A 27,698-nucleotide genomic window follows, 5' to 3' on the forward strand; every position below is an offset into this window, starting at 1 on the left:
CATATAAAGAGAAGCAAGAACATAGCTGATGACAGTGCAGTAAAATTTTATCATCACTGAAGGCAACATGTTCTTTTTTCTGTGGGTTATCATTTTAATACTGTGTTGGTTATATGTAATTAGGTAGTAATTACAGGACAGGGGAGGAAAAAGTGGTGAATAGGGATGTGTTATAATACAAGTTACTAACACTTTTCAAATCCAGAGAATACAAAATTAATTTATTTTCAGTAAAATCTCAAAATCAGTATGAATTCATGCAGAGATTCTAGTGAATGTACAGCCTATCCAACTTGAAATCTCTTTCAAAAAACTCGTTTCTTTCATTAAAGTGGCCTTTCTCATCATCATGATCTCCATATCTCCTGGCATTGTTATTACTGACCTACATGATATCTATCTGCAGTATTTGTATGCATATTTTCCGCCTCTTATTTTTGTTTGGCACAGCATTGTTAGCACTGGACATACTAAATGTTTAACAATATCTTTTAAAAAGGGTAACTATTAAATCTGAAAGTATTTATGGGTTTTAGTTTTCAATTAATAACTCATATCACATAATCTTTTTTAAAAGAAGATGTAGTTTAGCATTTGTTCCTTTTCCTTGTAATCATAGAATCATAGAGTGGTTTGGATTGGAAGAGACCTTAAAGATCATTTAGTTACAGCCCCCCTGCATGGGCAGGGACACCTCCCACTAGATCAGGTTGCTCAAAGCCCCATCCAGCCTGCCCTTGAACACTTCCAGGGATGGGGCTTCCACAACTGCCCTGAGCAACCTGTTCCAGTGTTTCATCACCCTCATAGTAAAGAATTTCCTCCTAATGTCTAACGTAAATCTCCCCTCCTCCCGTTTTGATCCATTATCTCTTGTCCTCTTACTAACAGCCCTTTTAAAAAGCCCCTCCCCAGCTTTCCTTTAGGCCCCTTCAGGTACTGGAAGACCATTATAAGGTCTCCCTGAAGTCCTCTCTTCTCCAGGCTGAACAGCCCCAACTCTCTGCTCCAGCCCTCTGATCACCTTTGTAGACTTGCTCCAGGAGCTCCATGTCCTTATGCCGGGGGCTCCAGAATTTGACACTACTCCAGGTGGGGTCTCACAGGAGCCGAGTAAAGGGGAAGAATCAGCTCCCTGGCCCTGCTGGCCACGCTTCTTTTGATGCAGCCCAGGACACAGTTTTTGATCCATTCTCCGCCCAGCCTGTATTTGTGCCTGGGATTGCCCTGACCCAGGTGCAGAACTTCGCACTTGGCTTTGTTGTAATGATTGTGATCTTTACAGTGCAACAGACAGTTAAGCATTACCTACACTTTGAGGAGATGAGTATAAACTGAAGTTATTTTTAGGTTATATATATTTTGATGATGAAGCAAACTAAAAATTACCAGACCATATTTTTTAATTACTAGTCTGAGATTAATACAATAAACATAAGTCCAGGTTGGAGTCCAAATCGTGATAACAATATACATATACAATAAATATAATTTTTTATCTAATATGCAAGAAAATATGTGCCTCCACACCATCTGATTTAAATGTGTATATGTAGGAGCTTGATTTGAACCACTGCTGAACTTTTCTCGAGCTGAACATATGTTAATACTTAGAATATTAGTAAATAAAAGGCTTTAACTCCATTAGCAATTCTCCTCTTGTTTTATACTAAAGCCAAAAAAGCCAGACTGGAGTCAAAGTCATGTATTACTTTAATGAAGGTAGGAAAAGCAGCAGTTATAGATTTTTTTATCTGAAAAAGAAAAAAAAAAAAGAAAATTATTTTATTGACTTGATTGACTCGGAAACACATCAAAAGCTAATGGTGAGATGCAAAGACAGTTGAGCTGAGGAGGCATTAGGAAGAGCTTGGAGAAATGGCCACAGACATGGCAGCTAATGCTTGCTTTTAATCTGTTGTGCACCAGCGTGAAGTGGAGGAAACCCCACGGAAAGGAACAGGGTCAGTGTTACTGGTTTTGAGGTAACTGCCTTACTGATGTTCTGGGGACCGACCCCAACAGGAGAAGGACCTGTTGGAGTGAATGCAGAGGAGAGCCACAAAAATTATCAGAGTGTTGCAGCTCCTTTCCTATAGAGACAGGCTGAGAGAGTTGGAGTTGTTTAACCTGAAGAAGAAGGGGGCAGGTTGGATGAGGCTTTGAGCAAGCTGGTCTAGCAGAAGATGTCCCTGCCCATGCAGGGGGGCTGGAACTAGATGATCTTTAAGGTCCCTTCCAACCTAAACCTCAGGGAATGTGTGTGTAGGTGGGTGTATATATGCAGAGTACCCAGGCTCAACAGACTATTCCTTGAGGAAGAGCAAAGTCCGAGGTGTTTGCCACTGCTGTGCAGGCTGCATTACGTCAAGGGGATTTCTAGAATACAGAGCAATTTCAGACCCAAGTGGCTGGTGGTGAACTTGCCCTTGTATCAGCTTTTTGTGTCATTAATAGCTGCCTTGTCCAAGAATCCTGAATGACTACTGTTAGAAGAGTGTATGTTAGTGTTTAGTTCAATTTTTATTTAGATGGTATCTGATACCTAGTGACCAGGTGCTGTGCAAATAAACAGCCCTTTGATTGCTCTACAACATTATTAGTGACAGTGATTTGTGAACAGAAGGGTATATCATAAAGAGTGGAACATACAATATATAGAAAAGAATCTGCCAGAATACACGAATGACACAAAATTATCAAAGCTATTTCAAAAGTATATTTTAGAGGCTGCAACAACTGCCTGTTCTAAAATTTAATCAGAAACCAAAGCTTTGAAAAGAATCCAGGACGAAAAATTGAATATAAAAGTGCCACTCAGGTCAGCAGGCAGTGCTAACAAATTGCCGTGTCTTTGTCAAATGCTCATCGCTCATGCTAGTGTCAGGTAATGACCATACAAATTGTGATCAGGCAAGATGTTTAATCCAAGCAATCTTCCTTGCTATTTTATTACATGAATGTCTAGTAAACTCAGAAAATGTTGGAAGGACTGTAGTATTTAATAGGAAAAAAAACCTCAGAAATAGATTCACTGTAAAATAGGATTAATTGTCTAAATTTATGGATTAGCATAAATCCTATTTGCCCCTACTTAATAAAGCATTATAAAGCAAGCAAGGTTTATGTAATAGGATTTAATCTTATTTAATTTCCTTTTTAAACACATATCCAGCTGACCCTAACATATATCGTACAAAAGCCAATTTGTGAAATAACCCGTAGATTCACAAAACCTCTTATGATTAAGGGTAGTGAACATACTTGAAGCAGTTGTGTGCAGGCTCCATGTTATCCATGTTACAGCCTTACTGCACAGTTGCCATGCAAGAAAACCTGTCAGTCAAGGGAATTGTGCTTTTCTATGAAATGAATAGTCAAAAACACACCCTGACATTTTTGTTTAATTTGATTTATTTGGAAAGTCTTGCAAATTTATACTCTCTAGTTGATTATGCACCCATTAATATGATAAAATTCAGCAGTTTAATAAATGTGCTGTGGTTGTCTGTATTTAATCATTTGATATGTTTGTGTATCTGGAAATAAATAGTTTTCCAACCAGTAGTTTCCTGTTCTGACTGTAACTCATGAAATTAGCTTCACCAATGAATGATGATAACAGGCTTGATTTTGTGTGAATGGTAGACTTAATTAGTGACTTTCTTACAAATATCTTTGTGGGCTTGTATTACTGAATAATAAAAATGGTCTTGTTTGCATGTAAGTAATGCCTTTGTCTCAAGATAAAGGTTAATCATGAGGTTTAGGATAATGTAAAGCTGAAATTGTTTTATTTATTATTGGACAGAGTTTATCCTCCAGGCTGTAAATTTGTTTATTTTTATTGAACGTCTTTGAGCAGTGTAGATAAACAATGAGGTATGAAAGTTAGCTAAGTCATAAAATTACCACATTTTCAAAGCTGACAGCAAGATATTAATACCCAGAAATTAATAATCTCAAATTAGCTACTTGCAATGAAGCTAACGTCTTTCAGAGTTTTCTTAGACATCTCTGTACCATCATTACTGTCATTTTCACTGGTCAGAAATAATTTCTAAGGCTTTAGGAATATTTTAAAAGCTTGCATTTGCATGTAAAATCTTAAGTGTCTTTTCCCTGGTCAGGCTGTAGAAACTGCAATTGGTACTTAGGAGTACAGCTATGCTCCCTTGAACGCTGCATGGCCATGCTAATGATTTTCATGACTCTACATTTGTGGTGATACTTTCTAAATACCAACTATCAGGTCTGTTTAGTGGCTGGAGTTCCTTTCACCATGTGGGCATTTTAATTATTAATCCTGCTGCGCATGGACCACTTATCTTGGCAACCCTTTTTTTTTTTTTTTTTTTTTCAATTAGTTCTAGACTGGTTTTGGAATTCAGGCTTTGAAAGTATTTTGCTGGTCACTTACAAAAAAGCAATATTAATAGTGTTCAATAAAGATGACTGCAGAGGAGAGCTGTGGCTCTTCACGTGCATAAATGAATTCCCCACCTGAGACAAGCTGAATACTGTGCTGACTGAGGAAGTGGCCAGCACATCCAACCTCAGGAGATGTGTCACTCAATGCAAGCGGAATTCCTCCAGTCTGGAGGATCTCAGATTTTCAAGAAAACTCCTCCCTAGTAGCTCTTTCCCCCACCCCTTCACTTTCTGAGAATTTTTTATTTTCCTTCAAGAAATTATTTTTGGTGGTTTTCACCTTGATGCTGTTTCTCAGGCAACACAGACTATGCTAATTAACGCTAATGTGTTGTTAACTACAGCATCCACAGTAATTTCCTTGAGATCAGATGCAGACTTCCTAACCCCACCTTCCATATGTTCTGTGACACAATTCTGAAGCCATCTGGTGCAATTCTCTGGAAATGCTTTCATTTTTTCAAATGCATTTCCATACATAATATTTTCTTTCAGTACTCATGAAATGAACAAATACAGTTGGCACTTTTTCCAGGTCCTTCCTGATTTTAATGTTTAATGCCATTTCATTTCCACTTTCTCCACATATTTAGCTAATGATCCGAACATTTTAGATAGATGACTAATAACTACAGCAGAGAAGTTGCACAGGTTGTTTGACAAGCTGTTCTCATCTATTACTGATATAACAAACAGCCTAAAATTGCTGACTGCATTTTCCAAAGAGGAGACAACTTCTAAAACTCAAGTAATTTAGTATTTCCATTAAGTTGTTGAAAACAGTATGCTATTGTTTCCAAAAAGCAAATAACTTAGATTTTTTAAAATCTACTTCAAATCTAACACCTGAATATTCAGAAGTCGTTAAAATAACTCATCAGTAAATAACTCAGTAATGGGTCATTGTTTGTGGAAAGCACTTTTACAGAACTTCATGTCAGCATTATGAATGACACTGCTGCTACAGCTTTGGGAAATAAACTTGTCACAACTTTGGTGATTAAATATAACTACCAAATATAATCACGAGTTCTAAGTGTATTTTATAGGTTGTGGCAACAAAAAGGTGATTCATTTTTTTTTAAATATGTATTGGCCTAAGTCTGTGAAAGAAATTAGCATTTGATATAAACATCACAGCCAACATCAGATATGCTTGTTTATTTTAAATCCCTCATCATTCTAGAATTCAGTGGAAGTGTTTGAAAAATCCCTACAGATATGTTACTTGTGCTCCTTATTGATAAGCATATTTAGGAATGACCTTGCATGTCTTTTTTGTTCACAGCAGCTCTCTTGACCCCACTAGTGCTTCACAGGGGTGGCTAGGGACAGACAACTCAGAGGCATGTTCTTGCAATCAGATGTTCTACCTATAGACACACACTCATTCAGCCTCCCTGATCTCCTTAATGAGCTGGTGGTAGAGGGATGGATGGGGACATCCCTTAATCCACTTGGCAAGATCCAAAAGTTGATTCTCTTCAATAACTCTAAGCAGCATTAATGTGTTCTCTCTGGTTGTGGTGGGTAGGGTGCATAAGCTAGAAATACAAACCAAAATCCTATTCAGTATTGTTACTGAAGAAAAATTATGAAAGATTTTTTTTAGTCATTTGCTGTAGACTTCCACATTCAGACAAAATTATAACCTACTTTAGTAGCATAAGTGTTGTGTGTGATTAGCTTTTTAAAATACCACTAAGTAGTGGGACTTCATTTATTTCCCTTGATACATCAACCTATTGCCTGATGACCCTCATGGAGAGGAGATATTGTCTGTTCTTCAACTTGCACACTTTTTGCTTCATATTAAAGAAGAAAATAGTTCTTTTTAATGCCATTCTCTTGGGTAGGAAGGTCATGCTCTGATTTATGTTGCACTATATATTATAAGGTTTGAGCTATCCTAGGTATCTCAGATATGAATCTGAAGTTCTAAAAGAGGAAAGTAAATATTAATTATATCATTTGTTCATTTGTGCCCTTTTTTTCTACTGACATTTCCTTATACTTCCCCCCTCCCCTTTTTTTTTCCTTTTTTTTTTGCTATCTCATCTTACAGATTTATGTGCTCCCTTTCTTCTTTGGTGCTACAGCCATTTTTGTGAAATCTAATCATGTTGGAATTGCTTCAGCTGAGATTTTTTCCCACCATTCTATTGTAATTTCAAATGTTTCTAAAGGCTCTTGTAGAAGAGTGAAGGGGGATTTTTTGTGTGCATTTTTGTAGTTCCTCATTCTTAGCGAAAGTTTATCATTAAAAGCAATGTGAATCCTGGCAGAAGTTCCACTCATTTCACATGCACTGAAGACATATGGCAAAACCCAACTTAAAACATGGATTCATAAGTTATTCTTTTTAAATCAGCTTTCTGTGCTAGTATACTAAATGCGAATTGAATTAATCATCTTCTGCATCAGGTATTATGGATAATGGTTTTTTGCTACATGGTTTCAATTCATTCAACAATGTGGGACAATCTGAAATTGGATTTACTGTGCTAAACCTTTTAATAAATATTCCAGCATCTTCAACAATATCATCCCACTCCTTGAATCCTTTTCCTCCCCAGTGTACTTGCATATTAATTGGAAATGTCTCAGCTCCTAGGAACATCATGTTTTACATTGCATCTTTCATATCCTGAGACAGGGTACTTCACACCTAGTTCTCTTTCTTGCTCCTTTTCCTCCCTTTCTTCCTCTGAATCATACTATTTGTGGTGGTGTTTTCCACATCTTACGTTAAAGCTCTTTTCAAGGGTCTGCTTCTCTTCTTTAAATCAACAATAAAACATTGCATCCATATACAATAAGACAGAAAATAAAAACAGTTATTGTGATAAAAGACTTCTGAGAGAAATGAAGTCTGAACTGGTTAAGATGCCAGCTAGTGTATTTAATCTTTTACTTGAGAAAATGTGATTGCAGAAATCTGAATTTCACAAGTATACTTTAGAAAACAAATTTTAAACATTATGCGAAATATATCAAGATGTCTTTCAAGTTACAAATTTGATTTTCCAACATATTTCAATTAACATTCTTTCTTCAAGTCATCTGTGCAACTGCATACTTAACAATTCCACCAAGGTAATTAAATAAAGTACTGAATAGCACTGGACCAGGGATAAAGCCCTGTGGCTTTATTGCATCTTTTTATATATAGTGATTGCTGATAAATATTCTTGTATGATTTTTTCAACAGTTCTTGACACATCTTTTAGATTAATAGATGTTTTATCAAATGTTTCCCTAGCAACTCCACTAAAGGGCAATTCAGATCTTACACAGGCCATAATATCTATGAACATGCCGGTTTTTTCTCAGTTAACAGTACAAAAAATGTAAAGCAACAGTGCTCTCAAACTAAAGTCACATATCTTAAACTAAGAGGAAAGGTTCTGGGCCTTTGTTAAAAGTAAAAATCTATGAACTTCAGTAACAAAGAATGAAAGATGATTGGGGGATTGGAGCATCTCTCTTATGAGGAAAGGCTGAGAGAGCTGGGACTCTTTAGCCTGGAGAGGAGAAGGCTGAGGGGAGACATTATTAATGCCTGTAAGTACCTAAAGGACAAGTGTAAGGAGGATGGAGCCAGTCTCTCTTCAGTAGTTCTCAGTGACGGGAAAGGGGCAAGGGGCACAAACTGGAGCACAGGAAGTTCCACCTGAACATGAGGAAAAACTTCCTTACTGTGAGAGTGACAAAGCACTGGAACAGGTTGCCCAGGGAGGTTATGGAGTTTCCTGCTCTGGAGATATTCAAGACCCACCTGGATGCAGTCCTGAGTAATGTGCTCTGGGTGATCCTGCTTTAGCGGGGCAGTTGGACTAGATGATCTCTAGATGTCCCTTCCAACTCCGATGATTCTGTGATTCTGTGATCATGTATGTATGTGTATACTATTCAGCTGTAGACTGTTAAAAGTTGAATCAAACCTTGCTGGTTAGGTTCTTCGATCATTTTGGTAAAGTAATGGGAGAAAAAACAGCCTTTTAGGCAAGTAATGGAAGTCTAGAAGTAATACTAAACATTTGAAGAAATACAGAATTCTGTGGTAGATTTTGATTCCTGAGACTGAGTAAAATCTTTTCCTTTATACATGCACGTAATATGGAATAGCAAAGAAAGTCATAGCTAACACATTGTAAGGCTTGTCATAATAAATTCCAATTTCTTTGAAAACATTACATGTGATCAGTGAACCTGATAATGTTGTCTAGGAAATTTATGTGGTCTCCCACGTAACAGACTGTACATCTCCTGCAGAATAATCAGGTTGAATGTAATTTAAAAGCAAAGAACTGCTTTTGTTTTCCACACTGAAGAATGGATAATCTGCTTCTCATAAATCATAAAGAACTTTAGCCCAAATTTGAAGGACAAATATGCTACAGTGGTTTTGCTGGATGCTAGCAAAGGTTACATGGGGAACATAGACAATTTTAATTGCTTTGGACAGTTGAAGTTATCAATCTATAATGTTGCACACTACATTGTCAGCCTGGGGCACATCAGTACTCTAATTACAGGAAGTCTGGCTCTTCACCAATATTTTAACACTTGATTTATTTCCTGTTCAAATTGTTCAATAGGGCCAGAGTTAATTTGTTTTCCAAATGAGTGTTAGAAATATAAAGACCCAGCTTCATTAAGTGGAGGCTGTACTTACTGTGCACCACTGAGTTGTAAATCCATGTAAAAGTTAGAGAGTGTGATTTCAGAGCCCTGTGTACAGAAACACGACTTGAATTGTTTTATTTTGCTTACAAATTATAGATAATATCTCATCATTGACCCTCAATACCTTTTCTTTTTTAAAGAGGAAGTTAAGCCACCTGAAAATAAAATCAAGCTAAATATATTAAAAGAAGGGTAATCCATTTTATTTATTTCATGTGATGTTCACCATTTCTAAAACGATCATAGTATTTCTTCACAATCCCAATATACTTTCTTTATTCTTTAAAGAGAACAACGATTTTACTGAGTCCTTTCCTTCTGTTTAAAAGATTGCTCCCAAGCACCTTGCAAGCCAACAGTGAATCACAAACAAATAAATCATAATTTCCTGTTCTGGTGACCCACATGCTGTTGGAGTTCAGCAATCTGATGCTTCTAATAGCAAAATTGCAATTCAAGAAACAAAAGAAGTTGGAAGGTATGCTGAACATTTTAAAATTCCTGTCAAGAAAATAAAACAGGGTAGAAGGAGTTATCTGGGGGTTTCTTGGGAACAAATAAAGTTTATTTGCTGTTGTTCAGTGGACATATGGGCATATGTTTGTTTTGGTGGATTTTCTAAGGGAAAGATTGTACTATACCCTTACATTACTTTTTTACTTAAAATACATTAAAACTTTCAGTAAAGTATTTTATTTTTAAAAACTCTTCCGTTTAAACTTAATCAAATAAAGGAGCACAGAGTGCTCTGCAGTGTTTGTAGGGTAGCTCCAGGAGAAGAGCTGTGCAGACAGTGTGGTTTTCTTTAAGAGCAAGTGGTAGGTAGGTAGATGTGATGGGAATGGCTGCTCTGCCAGGGCTGGAGCTGATCCGCTGGACAGAGGAGGCAGTGAGGACATGCAGATGCAGAAGTAGCATAATTTGTGGGGGTCTCCTGGTAAACCCATGGACAAGAACCTCAGAAGAGCACTGATGCAGCTGCACACGTTAGTGGAGTTCAGACAGCGGCTGTGGAAGGAGGGAAAGGATCTCCCAGGCAAGTGTATGGCTGCGAGGGTGTGAGAAGAGAATAAAATTCATTAGTGGGAAAGGACTTTCTGAGGCAGACATTTGTTTCTCTGGTAGGCAGTATCAGATGATGGGAGAGCAGGGAACAGCGGAATCAGTCTCCTTAAGAGTCAAAAACTGAGCCAGAGACCTGTGGCCAAGGAAGGATGATGCTGATTATTCACTAAAACTGGGAGAGCTCAGGGTAAGAAAGGAAAGCAGACAGAGGGTGCAGGTTTCTAACCAGTGCAAAATAATGCTCATATGGATGTTTGGGTTTAATTAGCCTGACAGATGTCAAGAGGTGATAAACTCATAAGCAGGTGCAGTTACCTGGGAAGGCAACCAAGACATCAGTGTGGTAGACATGATAACTTGGAACAGCAAAGAGAAGGAAATGGAGCTATTACTGTATTTCTAAAACCTAATATGGTACGGAGAGAAAAAACCTGGTATAATATTGGTAATTATTATATAAAGTAGAGTATACTTTCTGTTAGAGAGCAATAGGGGCTGACGGCTCCTCGCAGCTGGAGGCCAGCAGCAGCACATGCTCCCCTGGGGTGGCCTTGGAGCCAGAGCCTGTCACAGAATCATAGAATCCTAGGGGTTGGAAGGGACCTCGAAGGATCATCTAGTCGAACCCCGCTGCCAGAGCAGGGTCACCTAGAGTACATCACACAGGAATGCGTCCAGGTGGGTCTTGAATGTCTCCAGTGAAGGAGACTCCACAACCTCTCTGGGCAGCCTGTTCCAGTGCTCTGTCACTCTGACAGTAAAAAAATTTTTCCTGATATTCACATTGAACCTCCTATGCTCCAGTTTGCATCCATTACCCCTTGTCCTATCACTAGACATCACTGAAAAAAGCTTAACTCCATCTTCCTGACACTCACCCTTTACATATTTGTGAACGCTGATGAGGTCACCCCTCAGTCTCCTTTTCTCCAAACTAAAGAGACCCAGCTCCCTCAGCCTTTCCTCATAAGGGAGATGTTCTACTCCCTTAATCATCTTTGTGGCTCTGCGCTGGACTCTTTCAAGCACTTCCCTGTCCTTCTTGAACTGAGGGGCCCAGAACAGGACACAATACTCCAGATGTCGCCTCACCAGGGCAGAATAGAGGGGGAGGAGAACCTCTCTTGACCGACTAACCACACCCTTTCTAATGCACCCCAGGATGCCACTGGCCTTCTTAGCCACAAGGGCACATTGCTGGCTCATGGTCATCCTCCTGTCTACCAGGACCCCCAGGTCCCTTTCCCCTACACTGCTCTCCAGCAGGTCAGCCCCCAACCTGTACTGGTACATGGTGTTTTTCTTCCCCAAATGCAAAACTCTATACTTGCCCTTGTTGAACTTCATCAGGTTTCTCCCTGCCCAACTCTCCAGCCTGTCTAGGTCTCGTTGAATGGCAGCACAGCCTTCTGGTGTGTCAGCCACTCCTCCCAGTTTAGTGTCATCAGCAAACTTGCTGAGGGTACATTCTGTACCCTCATCCAGGTCGTTGATGATGAGATTTGAACAACACCAGTCCCAGTACTGACCCCTGAGGGACTCCACTAGTCACAGGCCTCCAACTAGATTCTGCCCCATTGACTACAACGCTCTGATTTCTTCCCTTTCAACCAGTTCTTGATCCACCTCACTGCCTGATCACCAAACCCATACTTGATCAACTTATCTACAAGGATGCTGTGGGAGACATTGTCAAATGCTTTACTGAAATCAAGATAAACCACATCTACCACACTACCATCATCTGTCCACCTAGTAATTTCCTCATAGAAGGCTATACGGTTAGTCAAACATGACTTACCCTTGGTAAAACCATGTTGACTGCTCTTAATGACTCCCTCATCCTTGATATGCCTAGAGATAGTGCCAAGAACAAGTTGTTCCATCACCTTTCCAGGGATGGAGGTGAGGCTGACCGGTCTATAGTTACCCGGGTCCTCCTTCTTGCCCTTCTTGTAGACTGGAGTGACAGTTGCTATCCTCCAGTCCTCAGGCACCTCTCCAGTTACCCATGACTTACCGAAGATGATGGAGAGTGGACTAGCAATGACCTCTGCCAGCTCCCTCAGCACCCTTGGATGCATTTCATCCAGACCCATCGATTTATGGATGTCCAGATTACTCAACTGATCCCTAACCCAATCCTCATCTACCAAGGCAAACTCCTCCTTTATCTTGACTTCTTCTGGGGTTATAGGGATCTGGGGCTCCTGGGGAAAGCCTGCAGGAGTAAAGACAGAGGCAAAGAAGGCATTCAGTACCTCTGCCTTCTTTATATCCTCTGTCACCAGAGCACCCACCTCATTCAACACTGGGCCTATATTGCCTCTAGTGTTAGTTTTGTCAGCTATGTATTTGAAAAAGCCCTTTCTTATTATCCTTGACCCGACTTGCAAGGTTAAGTTCCAAGGAGGCCTTAGCTTTCCTAGTTGCCTCCCTACATCCTCTGACAACAGTCCTATATTCCTCCCAAGTGACCAGCCCCTCCTTCCATGATCTATAGATTTTCCTTTTCCATTTGAGTTTGCCCAGCAGTTCCTTTTTTAACCATGCTGGTCTCCTAGCTTCCTTACTAGATTTCCTACCCATTGGGATGCTCTGATCCTGAGCTTTCAAGAAGTGGTCCTTGAATGTTGACGAACTATCTTGAGCCCCTTTACCTTCTAGCACCCTGTCCCATGGGACTTCCCTTAACAATTGATTGAGGAGGCCAAAGTTGGCCCTGTGGAAGTCCAGGGTTCTGGTCTTGCTAGGTACTCGATTCCTCCCACACAGGATCCTGAACTCCACCATCTCGTGATCACTGCAGCCAAGGCTGCCATTGACCACCACTGCTTCAACAAGGCCCTCCTTGTTGGTGAGTACAAGATCCAGCAGCGCTCCTAGTTGGCTTGTCCACCATTTGCATTAAGAAGTTATCATCAATGCACTGGAGGAACCTCCTAGACTGTGAAAGGCTGGCTGTGTAAGTCTTCCAGCAGATACCAGGTTGTTAAAATCCCCCATGAGGACCAAGGACTGTAGTTGCGAGGCTGCCTTCAGCCGCTTGTAGAAAACCTCATCAACTTCCTCATCTTGATCAGGAGGTCTGTAGTAGACTCCCACAACTGTATCACCCATACCACCCTGCCCCTTAATTCTTACCCACAGACTTTCCACTTGCCCCTCATCAGCCCCTGCACAAAACTCGATACATTCTAGTTGCTCTCTCACCTAAAGAGCAACTCCACCACCTCGCTTCACCGACCGATCTTTCCTAAAAAGCACATAACCATCCATGGCCACATTCCAGTCGTGTGAGCTGTCCCACCATGTCTCTGTTATTGCTACCAGATCATAACCCTTAGAATGCACACAGACCTCTAACTCTTCCTGTTTATTCCCCATGCTGCGTGCATTGGTGTAAAGGCATTTCAGGAAGCAAGCAGAGCACACTGGCCCAGCCAGGAGCAGAGTAGCCAGGGCACACCAGGCAGCCCTAGCCCCAGGCATCAGGCATCTCCCAGGCCAGGATATGGCTGGTCAGAGCAGGACTGGTCAGAGCAGGGCTGTGGGGAGCTGGAGTCCAGTCCTGCTGGGGCATTGCTGATGTCCCCGATGTGCTGATGTGGAGTCCCGGGCCGTGGGCAGGATGAAGGATACAGGTCCTGGGCTGGCATTGCCTTCAAGGCCCAGGCATTTTCAGCAAAAATAGAAAATAAAGTAAGAATGTTCTACAACAGGGTATGTTGCTGTGACGACTATCAAAAAATGAAGAAGGGAGAAATAAATCAATGTAGTTTAAAAAATCACTTCAAGGGAAGATTTTATTGTTCAAAAGCTCTCAGATCTGCTGGAAATCTACTTCAGATATAGGCAGAGATATCTGAATGTCTTTAGGGAGAAAAACCATGAAAAATTTTATCAGGTTTTAACATAATACCTAGAAAACAGGATTCAAGCATTACCAAACAGTAGATGAAACAAATAGGAAATTTTTAATTAAAATATTTTAAAAGTGCAGGTATACTAAAATGTCCTTAAATTTTACTGAAATTCCCTTAAACGTAAAGAAAGAAAACCAACATATCACCTTTTTTCTGCTGCGTATAATTCACATCCAGGTTATATTAGATTATTCATGGCCAGTAGTATTTGGGTTAGGTATTCAAACTAGAAGCTACTGTGCATTGTAAACCTGTATAAATTTTGATGTGCTAATAAGTTCCTTTCTGGTTTGTCAGAGAAATACTTAGCAACTGAAACTTCTCCAGCCAACATTTGAACTTGACATTGAGTTTGCTGGAGATAATCAAAAGGCTTAGCAAAATACATTGGCTTAAATATCAATAAAGCACTGACTTTGTATCTTATTACTGATCAGGTTTATCCAAAGCAGAGATAGATTTCAAAGGTCGTCTTTAAATCAGACTGCAGCAAATATTTTAGGAGAGTTTTCAAGGTTTGATAGCCATCAGAAATTTGTCTTTGCTAAATTTCCTTACATGGAAGAATGTGTAGGGTAACCAAATTGCAGACTGGGTGTCACCGTTTGACTCAGTTTGACAACAATGCTCTCTCTCTCCTCCCCCTTCCACCCAGGTAGGGAAGGAGAGAGAGAAAAAAAAGGGAGACTTGGCTAGATTGAAAACTGAACCATGCAGCTTTAATTGGAATACTAATGTGTGATATGGGAGAATATATATGTGATTATACAGAGGTGTGGGCAAAAGCCTCTCGCCTCCCCCCACTCCCAGCAACTCCCACAGCACTCCCCTCAGACGAGACAATTCCGAGGAATCCCGGAGCTGCTGCTGGAGAAAGGCAGAGAGTTACGAGGGTCAGGAGGGCTTGAGGTCGACGGGTCGACGATGATGGACAGATGGTGTCCTCCCCGGATGCCGGCCACAAACAGAAGAGAGGGAGAGAGAGAAGAAGGAAGGGAGAGAGAGAGAAGAAGGAAGGGAGAGAGCGAAGAAGGAAGGAAGGAAGTTGTCTTCTGTCATCTCTGACCTTCCCCCCGAGCCTACGTAGATACATGGAATGGAATATCTCTGGCCCATTTTGCTGTCGGTCTAACCCAGCCTCCTACGGGGGGGCCACAGATCTCCCCGCAGTGTCTGAGCCGGCAGAGCAAAGGCATGACCTTGGGGGCCCAGCAATTATGAAAACATTCCAGTGCCTCATCAACCTAGCAGAACACGCAGTTGCTAGTTGAAGAAAGCTCACTGAAAAGAAAAAAAAATCAGCAAAAGAAAAACTGGTTTCATCCTGGCTCAAACCAGGACACTGGGTCAGCAGACTAATTGTGGTAGTAAGTCTCATTAACAATGCTGAATGCTGTAATAGTTTTTCCTCAATTGCTGCTGCATTTAATGAGAAGGAGCACAATGCAAGGCACATTACTGGCCTAACATTTTGTTCTATTGATTTATCATGCCTGTTTTACTGCTGCCTACCCAAAAGGACTGCAAAACATTTGTCAGCTCTTTGTAGGTTTTGACTTCTTAGCTCCACATACAACAAGATTATCTCTTGCAAGCATTGCCACTTAACTCAGTGTTTAGTCTTACCTGATTCTTTTTCCCATTCCCAAATACCAGCTACAGTCTTCACTTCATTAAGGTAGATTGAAGAATCCATTGGAAAGTGTCTGAAAAAAAATGCTGATTAAATTTAAAAAGTGCTAGTAAAGTCATGAAGGTTGACTACCATTTTATAAAACCTAGTTCTGCTAGAGTGCTGTGTTACTGCACTATTTGTTGTAATAGTCTAAATACTTCTCTTGCACTGTGTGTAAAATATCAGACACATTTATAGAAAGCAATGCTAAACATTCACAGATTTTTCTTGGGACATGACAAGGACAAAACTGTCCTTCTAAACAGTGAGTCATATGCAAGTGTCATAACTGCCTAGTTGCAGTAGCTCACATATAATAAATGTTCCTTGAGAAATTACTCGGGTGAAATGAAACACCACAGAAGTATTTCTACTGGAAGATGCTCATAAATGCCCTGGACAGGAAAATGATAAGACAATTAAAATTTTACAAGGACTGAGTGCAAATTGTAATTAGAAATATGCACAAAAGACTGTGTTTTAAATGCATCATGATTCATTGGCTGATGAAATCAATAGAAAGATTCCCTTGTGAGGTCTGTCTCTGGAAGCTTCTGCTTACATTCTTGTTACCTACCATTTTGGCAAAGGGTATCCAGAGAGATAAGGCAGTCTGTGATACATTAAGCTGCAACAGCATCTTTGTACACATTTAAAATAAATCGAAAATATTAAGGTGAAGTGAGTCAAAGGAAATGCTAGGTAGTACAGAACCCAGCCCTGTAATATAAGAGGATGTTTAGGTGTCAATATAATGCACTGGAAGATGCCAATTAGACATATAAATAGAAAAAAGAATTACATAGGGTGTGGAGTGTTTGACTGAGAAAACGTATGCTCTTGGTCTATTAACTACTAGAAGCATATATGAGATGTTAAAAAACAACAAAACACTAGCTATCTGTGTGAGTGGTAGCTTAGAGTTTTCTCTTAAAGTTCCGATGCCTGCCCTGCCTGTGAAAATTACCTCAGTGCTTCTTTTTTTCTTTTAAGTGCTCATAACTTAAAAACGTGGCAGCAACTAGTTTTGAAACTCTTGCAAAAGAAAATTGCAGTGATATCAAACCTTCAAATTTGTCAGTAAAATAACTTTTGGCATCTTGAAAATGAGATATCTGGAGGCGTATTACCTGACAGACCTCCTCCCTACATCCATGAAATTATTCTAGCAGGTTGTATTTCACACAGCAGAGCCCAAAGAGATAGGTCATAGCCACCTGAGGGGCTGGAGATGGATGGCAGACATGGAAGATTGCCATGATTGTAGCTCAGACTAATTCATGTCAATGCCTTGGGCTTACACAGTGGAAATAGGAATAGACTGCTGGAGGCTAAGTGTTGCCAAACCTTTGTATTTGTAAGTCTTACATGCTTACAAGAAATAAAGAAATTCCAGAGTAGATGCTGTATTTGAAGGAACACTGTTGCATGGCTGTCACTGTGTAGATGTCAAAATTATTTTGGTGGAAACAAAGGTTTGAAGGAAAGTCATCAGAGACATGTTATCAGAATAGTAATGACAAGTTCCAAACTTTAATGCAAAAATGTTTGTAATAGATAAATTTAATCATTTGCTTCTGTCTTCCTACAGCCCAGATAAAGGAAAAATCACCCTACAACAAATGTAACATTCTATTTCTTCCACCCTTCCCATATTTCGTTTGGTGGTTGTGAATAAGGTTTTGTTTACAACATTCCCTAAAGACTCTTGAAGAGTTGAATAGGATACCCTTAGTTTAACAATGTTGTTAACATCTTTCCTGTTAAGTCTCAAAAAAAGATTAACACTGCTGTTTGCAACAAATCTCTTTCTTATCATCAGTCCCTGTCCTTATTTGATACTGAGTGGCAGTCTTTTGAGGTGATCTGTGCCACAAACTCATGTTTGTGCTACTAACAATTGCCTTGTATGTATAGGATTACCTGTTACTGAAATATACAGTTGCACTCATCAGTTTGTCATTAGCTGGAAATGGGTTATCAAGAAAGCTGCAAAGGTACAAAGACAGCTGTGAATAACTGTTGACATGTATACTACAGCCCCAGTTTCATCCAGGTCTTCTGAATTTCAAAACACAATGCTGGGTATTTCAAGCAGCATTTCTCAATCTTGGAAAGGGTATATAAAAATTTATCTTTAATTTACTATACATGTTCCTTATTATGCTGTCAAAATCTTTAAGGTCGGTGATCTGTAGTGGAGCAATATCCTCTCTACCTTCTTCCTGTCTTTTGCTTGTCATTGTCATAGTCTTTATAATTATCACTACATGGAAAATAGAGTAAATCATATATTTCCTTCAGAGCTAGCTGCATAAACCAATAAGTAATCTGCATACATTGCTTGCATGCACTAGTCAGACATGGCAGCATGAATTATTTTAATAATTGGCAAATTAAGATTCCAGTGTATTTTGAATATTGTAGCATTCCTGGTCTGCCTTGATCCAATAAAGCAGTAACGTAGTCCCTAAATTCCAAACTCTAACAGCATCTAAATGTCAGTAGCTTCACCGAGCATTCATTTGCACTTTGAAGATGTCATTAGATCAGAATCTTCTCTCATGACCCTCAGATGTAGCTAAGTCACTTAATGAGGAAATTAGCCTGTGCATCCAATTTGCCTAGATCAGTAAAGAAGGCACTACTACCAACTGCAATTCCTTTGCTCCTTATCAGTCAACTATATAAATCAGAAACTGCTAGCTGTCTGTTTTGTACTAAGTATATCAACTGTGCTGAAGAAAGAAGGTACTCCAGTCAGGTGAATAGTTGAACATATGTTGGTTTGCCTAGCTGTTTGCATTTTTAGTCCTTAAAGTCGGGCAAGGATTTGAGCAAATGATATCTGCAATTTTTAAGAAATTCTGCAGCAACTGTGCTGATCATCAATCTCCAACCATGTCTAAAATAAAAGGTTTGTTAAATTCAACATTGCTTCATAGAATCCATCTAATTCTCTTTCATGAATCAATGTTCAGTACCTATCTTTTACGATTTCTGTATTATATACTTAAAAAGAAAATCTGAGACTTCTGCTAATAATAATGATATCATGGTCTAAGTATCAGTGACAGATGTGTAGTGCTGGCCCAATTTGATAAGAAAACAAGCTGTCCATAAGGTAACAACAAGGGAGATAAAAAGGTGTTTCTAATGTATGTCCACTGTTAGTTTTGTTTATGTTAACTGACAAATTTTTCAGCTGCTTGCTACGTGTTGGCATATCTATGTAGGTTCTGTGGCAGAGGTATAAAAATTAATTTCAGTCCTCCACTCCATAGGCCTTCCAGTAAGCGTGCACACAGTGCTTATTTTCTCATATATCCATACAGTCAAGGTCAAGGACATAGTACAAAAGGAACTCTAAGATTCAGACCTACCAGCCCTTTGCAACTTTTTTTTGGTTGTTCATTAACCTCAGGTTTACAGATCTGGAGAAATGTGGGGTTAGGACACTTTTAATTACTTCTAGAATAAGATTATCAGTTGTTTTCTTCTGCAGTTTCTTTAGCATCTGGCACTACATCATTTCAGTTGACAGTGAAAGGAAGATGTTCTTTGGACAGAAATTTTCATGTCAACATGTGACAGTCAGAGCTGCTTTTGTGGTTCTTCTATCCTTTTTCTAAGATTATTCTTCCTGCACAAATTATAAATTACTGACTGTCAGCAATGCATAATACAAATTTCACAGATTTTTTGTTTTGTTTTGTTTTAACAGCAGACCTGTCATTGCTACCTTCACTTAACTTGGGTTTATGCACTTAGCTTGGTTTTATGTATTTTAACTTTTGGTGTTCTATTGTCCTCAGTATACTTGCCTTTCTGCCTTAAACATAGTGTTGCAACCATGAACTTGACTTCACAAAACCAAAAAGCCCACATTTTGAAAATTAACACTTCATAGCAACTCTACAGAACTAAATTAATAAAAGGTTTCAGTTATTGATCTAATATGCTGGTTGGAAAAAAAAGATACATTTCAGAGAATGAGGAAGTGACCAGACTATATTTTTTATTTTACCATTTTGCTCCCTTTTACAGTTAATGAGCACCTATCTTAGTGGTCACATACTAGTAATGACTCCTTTGATATCTTTTATATAGCTCTGTATTTGTTAGTAAATGCTTTGTGTCGTAAAAGAAAGATTACACTTTTTCTTTGGTCAATAATGTTTCTGAAACCGACTGCTGAGATGGAATTTCATTGTAATTATACTGAGTCTAGATAAAAATCAGAGCTAAAATAATAATGAGATTGAATTTAAGACAGCTTGGAATTTTCTGGTTTAGGAATTATATATTTTAACAGAAGCTCCTGCTGTCTCATATTGCATTTGTCTTCACTTTATTTTTTGATTTAGGTTTTTTATTTGTTTCCTTTTTATGCTTCTGTGTACTTAGTGGAAGTGGGAAGTCTGCTAGCTGTGTGATTATCACATGAAAATCATTAAATGTTTTAGAAAGCTAATTGGTGGTGGACTGTCAGCTATTAAATCATTAATTCTTTTCACAAGCTAAAAATGAGAAAATTAGCTACTTGAGGCCAAGTTATTTTTTAATGGGCTGCCCACTGAGCTGAGCACTCCCTCAATAAACATTATACCAAGCAAGAGTGTTTTTCTTTAGAGACTGACTTGGAGTTTAGTTTGCTCTTTGCATCCCTACTACAATAAATCCAATTTAATAGTCTTATCAAGAAATACTTTAATTACATCAAATAATCTACAGACCATTTAAAGCCTATAGCTTTAACGTAAATTGCATTGGATGTTTGAAGGTGCTGTATAATAAATACAAGTCAGAGGGCACGGATACCTAAAGAAACAATGTGTGTTATATACTACTTACAGAGCTGTATCTTGTGATGTTCTTCCAACTTACCAATTCTAACCTCTGCTTGGCAGATGGCTTCTGCAGAGGCAGGAAGTGGTGGCAGGATATTGTCCTAGACCCAGTTGTGGAGTCTCCATCCTTGCCAGTAATGGTCCTGAGAAAATTGCTCTGAGCAAGGGGCTAGACTAGAAAGTCCAGACTAGACAATGTCAAATTCCAGCCTTCCAATGTCCAGATTTTTGCAATTCTCTGATAGCTGGAAACAAACATGAGATTAAATTTAGGGTGAGTAAATGCCCATTGGTATCTACTATGGAATAGCTGTTCTGTCTTACCCATAGTAACTTCTTATTTTTCCAAGCCCTCAATCCTTAAATGTCTTTTTCTGTTCCATGAATGTACAGCAGAGATTTGTATCCAAGCAATTTTTTTTTTTTAATTTAAGCTATTTAATAAACTTTATTATTCTTATATGCATTAAATGGACATTAAAATGTGTAGTTAATTAAATGACTGGCTATTTACCTACATTCTGGAAAACAGAAGTTTTAACTTCATAAATATTTTACCCCAAATTCATGTGCATGTATAAACACATCATAGATGCACTCTTCTCTACACCTCCTTTGCATACTGTTTTGGTGCTGGAAGAATCTAAATTGGGTCACAAGAAATCTTAACTCTGCTATTGTGCTCCTGCTGATTCCATGGACCTCCTGTTGATATCAGTGTGAGTTCTGCATACTGAGGGAATGCAACATATCTGAACTAAGATCAGTCATGTAGATCTAAGAGAACTTTCCCTTACGTAATGTGGGATGTTTTGTTTTTACAGTATAGATGACCTGGTTTATTATAGCTAAGCTTTTATCCTAAATTTAAACCTCAGTACTTTTCACATATATGTTTTCATACAAAATTCAGATTTTAGTTTGCTGTTCCCACAAGAGTATTTGTTTGAGACATATTTGCCTCCTTTTTGGAAGGGGGGTGGGGAGGGTTGAAGCTGTATAAAAGCAGTTAGTTTTCTTTGTATAGGATACCTGTTGTTTTGATTTGGTGTCCATTCTGGGATATATACCATGGATTTAGCAGTCATGCAGTATACTAGATGTCTTATAGTAATAAGACATTTCCTTAATCTTGCAAAACATACTTGCCACAGTTTTGATGCAACTCCAATTGAACTTGTGTTAGGAAGTTTTAACTTTCCCTGTGCTTCTAAGGACCTACTTTTACCCCCCAGATACAAATTTTCTACTCTACTAAAGTTAATTAGTAGCCAGATATGCTTGAGAAATTAGGCCCCAAAGCACAATCCTAATAAAACTAGTCTAAAATATGCCCAGTGATACGGGAATGGCTGGAATAACTGAAGATTTTTATACATTTTTTAATATCTTCATTTTTCTAGGTAGCATTTGTTTGGATATACAGGTAAAATAGAGGTGAACAACTAAGCTACAGTCAGTGCCATTGGATAGAAAAATGCAGATTTTTCCCTATGTGGAAGTAGTGTAAAGAGAAGGAGGGTGGGATTACTATCATGAGTGCCATTACTTGTCTGTGTTTGTTGAGTACTCTATTTTTGTATTCAGTAAATTTAGTTTAGCTCCTTTTGCTGAAAGAAAGATATTGAGCTTCAGCTCTTAGTAGCCTCAGTCAAAAAGATGCTGTTTTCTTAATGCTATCATTGCATCCTCCTTTATTCTGCTGTCTTTGTATTGCTAATTTCCCTGTAGTCTTGATCTGGTTTTGTTTTGACTCATCTAGAGAATTGAAGAAAATATTGATTATATTTTTTTTAGGGAAGCAACAATCTTTAGTTGTTATTTAAAAAAAGAAAGAATAAGCATTTGTTATAGGCACAAAAGCTAACTTATGATCAATAGAAAAGATACTAATGGGCTATTTTCCTGTCACTTAACTTTTGATGTAGTTCTACTGTCAGCACTTACGGAGCTGTGCTTCTAAGAAACCAAAAGGAACAGAGAGGAGCCCTTGCTAGGTCAGCTGGAATCACAGTCTCAGATAAAATAACCTGTTTCCTGTGCACCACCATGCACTTTTATCTTTTCCTTAGGAATATACTAGCATGAAAGTTGAGCAGAATTTAAGATCAGACTATTGGACAATTAATGTCATTGAAATAGTGACCTAGCCGTAAGCTGCAGAGGTAGGCTGGCCAGGAAAAATAGTTTTATGCTTCTGGGGTTATAGCTTTTCTAATCAAACAGTGGAAACTTTTTTCTAAACCAATTTTTTTTTTTCTTGAATTCGAGACAGTATCTGATGTGTGACAGACTTAAATGTCATCCAGACTCCTTTACAGATACTCTGCAAGTTCAGCTTTACAACACAGGGCTCTGTCTTCAATTCCCTTGAATTTTGCAACAGAAAAACTGCACCCAGCTTTGCAAAACTAAGTCATTTGGACTGCTAGTTAATCACAAATCATAGAATCATTTAGGTTCAAAAAGACCTTTAAGATCACTGAAACAAACCTCTCTGGGTACCGCTTGAGGCACTTTCCTCTTGCCCTGTTGCTTGTTACTTGGGAGAAGAGACCAGCCCCCACCTTGCTACAACCTCTGTTCAGGTAGTTGTAGTGAGAAGTAAGGTCTCCCCTTAGCCTCCATTTGTCCAGGCTGAACAGCCCCAGTTCCTTCAACTGCTCCTCACAAGACCTGTTCTCCAGACCCTTCATCAGCTTCATTGCCTTTCTCTAGACACACTTCAGCACCTCAATGTCCTTCTTGTAGTGGGGGCCCAAAACTGAACACAGTACTCAAGGTGTGGCCATATCCAGTTTGAAGGTTTTACAGTAAGGATTTTGCTGCTAGATTAATATTTTTCATGTTAAGTGCTTTCTTATCTGCTTATCACACATTATCAGTGGCAGTTGCTTATGAGTCTAGATAGACAAGCAAGCATTATCCAAATGGAATGATACTATATTACACACAGAATATTCCAATATTCTCTGCATTTTATATTAAGGAATATGTTTTTCTCTTCTGAAAGGAGTTTATATATAGTTAGCTTCTTCATTTGCTGTCTTTACAGCCTGCAGTCTCTGTCTACATTTAATGAATTATGATCATAAGTTACATTTATGTATTTAAATGTGATGTGGTTTTTACTCCTGTCTGAATCTGAAGTTTGTGGGGTGTGCTTTGGGGAGAGAAGTATCTGAGGCAGTTCTAGCACTTTCAAATTACTTGAGGCAATGCTACATTTTGCTGTGCTGCAGTTTTCCTTGGCTGGGATTGTCGGTTTCCTGGCTCCCATCAAGCCAACTCTAGGGGAAAATGCAGAGCTGGAACTGAATCAGCAACCTGCCTGCTTCCTCCCATGCCAGGATGATGAGCGTGCCTGTCAGGAGGAGATAGCAGGTCTACTCTCCCTCAGGAACAAGTTTTGCTATTGCCTCTGAGTTTTTTTACAACTCTTTTGCAGGTAGTTTCCTCAACCCCAGCACATAGGTTAGGCACAAATATATCTTCAGTAAAAGTAAAGAACTAATCAAGTTACCTTAGCTAGATAAAAGATTTCTGTGTTTAGAAATGCCTTGCAGCTCACAGAAACACCATTTTAGAACAAGGAAGAAATACACATCAAAACTTAATGTAAAATTGTCTCATTTGGTTATGCAAGATTATTTGAGTTAAATGTAACTCAGGCTTTTTATCCATGAAAACAAGTGGACATCAGATTTCTGTAAAATATGTGAGATGCAGTTACAGAAAGAAGATAGGGCTAGATTTGAGGCATTACATAAATATCTTACAATTCATGATATTCAAACATACCCATGCACAGGTACTTTCCCTGTTCTTTTAAGGCATTGTCATGGTCCATGCTGAATACCAAGATGCATAGCATAAAATAAGCTTAAAGAGCTTCTAGGTTTTAAGTGTAAACAGCTTCTTGGTGTAAGTAACAATAAATTTGGAAATTAAAAAATTTGTGTTGAAATGCTGTATGTCAACTTCCTGGATGACCAAAAGGTAAGTTAAAAGCAAGTCTTGTTCAGTAGCACAGTTCCTCATGGCAGCTATAAGGCATTTTTCCAAAGCAGCTGCATCCCAGGAAGATAATCAGATACAGATGTAGAAAGGGACATCCAACTGCTTACATGAAAGATGTGTCCAGTAGTGCAAAATTTTATTGAGGAGGTCAGGGAGAAAGAGACTTAACAGACCACTAAGATCAATGCTAAGGATTAATTGAAAACAATTTTACTCTCTTCCTCCCCTACAACCCCAGTTTTTTTGTTGAAACATGGTTAATAACATTTATTTTAAAAAACATTTGGAATAACCTGGAGAACCATAGATCAGTGAACTGGACTTTTCTACTGGAAAACCGTTAGAAACTCTGAAGAACCAAAATGACAGATGGCTTGGCACACAGGAATTTCAAAAAGTTGCTACCTGTCTTTGCTGTTTTTTCTCTTTCCTGAAACCTACATACATGGTTTCTATACAACAAAGCATGATGGCTTGGATTGCATTTGAAGGGATTTTTTCTCAAGCAGACTGCTTCTTCAGAGTAGTCCTTGTGTTGTTTTGTTCTTTGTGTTGTTCTTGAGATGTGAAATGTGACATCCCCAGAAACACTGGAATGTCTAACAACTGTTGTTTTCATAGTGATTATTATTAATCAGTAGTGTTAGTGCCTAAATATCTCTTTAAATCTAGCTCTAAGGCCTTTGAGGAGGGAGATGTAGTCCTTGTTTTATCTTAATTTGGTTATTTGTGAGATTTCACATTTCTCATAGGTTTTCTCTAACATCTTTTTCACAATTTCACTACTTATCTGACTAAAAGGCTAGAAATTACACTTGTGTGTTTCATTTTAAGTTTTCAGATGCGTTCATTTTTGGTTTATGGTGATCTAAAAGGTCTTTTCTAACCTACATGATCCAATGATTCTACCTCACAAGCTTATATCCTACAGACTTCTGCTTCCTCCAGACTGAGGCTGTTACCTTCATCTCTTTGAAACTCTTCATCTTAAAATGGGAATCACTGCTTTAAGCATTTGACAGCCTTTTTCACCAGAGAAGATCTTAAATTAAATTTGCAATTTAAAAGACAAGCATCCTATTGTTGGCTGTACGTGCAGACTGTATAGGGTAGAGTATTTTCAAGATTGTTTCTTAATAACAAGCATTTTCCACAAAAGGTTATAATTTAAGTTTTTTAGAAAGCAACTAAGTAACAAAAGAAATTGGATGTGATATCCTGTTAACCTGAAAAACAGGTTACAAATCAGTACTTGGAGGCTGGTTTGGATCTAATGGCTGGAATAGTGCAGGGGAGACACCAACAGGAATTACAATTTATTTTTCAACAGGGACATGGTCATCTATAGCAGAGGTAACTGCTGGATTGATGTTTCTATTGGAACATGCCTGAAAGCAATAATTTGTATGTATCTTTCTGCTTATTCATAATTTTATATTTAGAATCCAGCACCGTTTTATTTCTTATCTTGTGTGTTAGTGAAGCAGTGTCAACTACTTTGACAAAACAAAAGAATACTATGTCTGCCAAGTTAGCTTAAAATTGTTCAAAGCCTGAAGAGTAAGTTTGAAAATTTATCAAGTATTGTGAAGTAATGGGAAAGTGATGTGAGGACAGACTGTAATGAACAAAGCTCATCAAGATGGAAATGTGTTTCAGTGCATTTTTAAAACATCTTTTTACAAACATAAGCTGAATATTCAAAGCTGATGTAAATCTCTTATTGTTGGATATGGACTTCTAATCATGGATCTTGAAGTGTTTGAGTTGGTAAAGCTCTTTGAGATTTTCATAAAAGGTTTATAAAACAGCATTTCCAATAGCATTGATATCTAATCTGCTCTTAAAGCTGATGTGGGAAAGAAATGACTCATACACGATTTAGGAAGGTGTTGATGTGATTTTTTTCATTACTCTGACAGATTTTCACTTTGATTTTAAGCTTATTAATCACATTAACACTTCTAAATTCTGTTTTCTGCATACATATAACAGAGATAGTGATAATTAATTATATCACAGGTTTTCTTACAGTGAATTCTGTAATAGATTATACAGAATTAATATATATATTATTAATACTCTAGTTTAGCTGCCATTCTTGATAACAAAGTGCATAATGCATCTCATTTCTGAATTAATACCTAGAGTTGCATTTCACAGATTAAAAAATACAAAAAATTCCCACTTTTTTTTTTTTTTTCTGGTTTTGATGCCTCTGAAGTTCATGAGAGTTTTCCCACTGTTTTAAGGAGGAATCAAACTTAGGTCAGTGGGTAACTTGTTCATGTGCTGTAACTTCATAAAAATACACAGACCAGAGCGTCAGCGATGTTTCTACCACATGCATTGAACTAATCCAGGAGACAAGTTAGTCATGCAGAAAAATATTTTTCTCTTCTACTTATAATTTCTATGATCAATTCTAAATTCTATGAAAACTAGAGAAGCTGATTCAGGGAACAGAAACAGGCAGTGGTTTTGTTTTCTCATTAAAAGGGAAAGCAAAAGCAAAATATGAAGTATCACTTCTCTTTGTGTCAAATTAACATTCCAAAAGACATTTACAAGACTATAAGTAAATAAACAAAGCTTTTACAGAGATATTATGTACTCAAACGCCAACAGATGAGATGAGAGGAGATGAGATTCAAAGGCATTTTGAGGATGGAAGTCAAGAACTTCGAAGATTGCTATTTCCAGATTTTTTCTATGCTAAAACACTGGTTAACAACCGTAGCGCAGTGTTACAGAAAATAGATTTAACATCCTTGATTTTTACTCAGTTACGAGTAGATAGGTATACGTATCTATTTATAAAGTCCATTGGGGATAATTGTTATTTACAGCCCTGATATTCTTCTGCAGCTAGAAAACTAAGGTCTAAAGAGGAAGTATATTGTTCTTATAAAGTGCCAATGGAGGACAAGAGATAATTTTAACTCAGTGTTCTGTTTCTGCTCTAAGGGTGTTAACATGTTGTGAAATAACAAAATACAGCTCAGAGTAATTACTGGACCATATATTGCAATCTAAAACTTC

The 27,698-nt window shown here is 38.3% G+C and overlaps 1 protein-coding gene across 4 annotated transcripts in view; it reads left to right on the forward strand.

Moving 5' to 3' along the window:
- The window catches only part of KHDRBS2 (KH RNA binding domain containing, signal transduction associated 2), a 346,911-nt gene that overhangs the window by 240,212 nt on the left and 79,001 nt on the right, over positions 1 to 27,698 (forward strand). The window lies entirely within an intron of this gene.

The sequence above is a fragment of the Apus apus genome, chromosome 3 (assembly GCF_020740795.1).
Source record: "Apus apus isolate bApuApu2 chromosome 3, bApuApu2.pri.cur, whole genome shotgun sequence".
Lineage (NCBI taxonomy): Eukaryota > Metazoa > Chordata > Aves > Apodiformes > Apodidae > Apus > Apus apus.